Below are 821 nucleotides of genomic sequence, written 5' to 3' on the forward strand. Positions count from 1 at the left end.
GTTGTTGTTGTTGTTGTTGGTTTGTTGTTGTTGTTTTTTTTTTGGGGGGGTAGAATGCCATTGTTTTCTGTTTTGGTTAGTTTGGTTTCTGGTTTGTTTGTTTGTTTTTGTTTTTAAATTGTCATTACTGCGATTGATGTGTTTCATGCTGTAGTAGTTGTTGTTTCCCTTGTTGTTGTACACACAGCTTTAACTTCTCAATCTTTGGGAAGTAGTGAAGGGGGAGGATGGGGTGCATGTACTGTTGCATCCGTTTAGGCCCACCACCTTAGGCCCCTATAGCTCCATCACAGACAGACTGGCGGCTGTACAGGTTCAGTGTCCGATACTATAGTAATCAATAGCATTTGTATAACGCCAATCCTCGCTCAAGAACAAGCTCTGTGCGCTTCACAATTTATTACTATTAGTATAGTACTCATTTCACAGACGTCTGTCGTGTGGTGGTTGTAGGCGGTGCCCTTTGTTCAGTTCGGATCAGTTCGATTGGGTTTGGTTCGTGTTGTTGGCCATGCCCACTGCAGCATCGGATCGGTTCTGTTCGGTTTCTGGTGGCTTCAGTGCACATTATAAATAGACCCCTGCCAGGGGCGGCTCGTGGGTCTAAAAAGTGGGCCTTGCACAATTAAGCTATCTTATGTTGAAGATAGTAAATGAGATGGTATATAATTTTAGGATCTTTGGATTGTGAGGGAGAACCTTGTGATTCTATTTTCATTCTTTTTACTCGTGGCTTTGACCTCTAGAACTAAATCTGTTTGTTAGCTAAACGTCAATTTCATTCATCCTGCATTAGAACTGAACACTCAAGTAATACCTTT

The 821-nt window shown here is 41.9% G+C and overlaps 1 protein-coding gene across 1 annotated transcript in view; it reads left to right on the forward strand.

The window, feature by feature from the left end:
• LOC101851107 (angiopoietin-related protein 7) overlaps positions 1 to 821 on the forward strand; it is an 8,108-nt gene that overhangs the window by 5,731 nt on the left and 1,556 nt on the right. The gene's annotated exons all lie outside the window — the stretch shown is intronic.

Source organism: Aplysia californica, unplaced genomic scaffold, assembly GCF_000002075.1.
Source record: "Aplysia californica isolate F4 #8 unplaced genomic scaffold, AplCal3.0 scaffold00055, whole genome shotgun sequence".
Lineage (NCBI taxonomy): Eukaryota > Metazoa > Mollusca > Gastropoda > Aplysiida > Aplysiidae > Aplysia > Aplysia californica.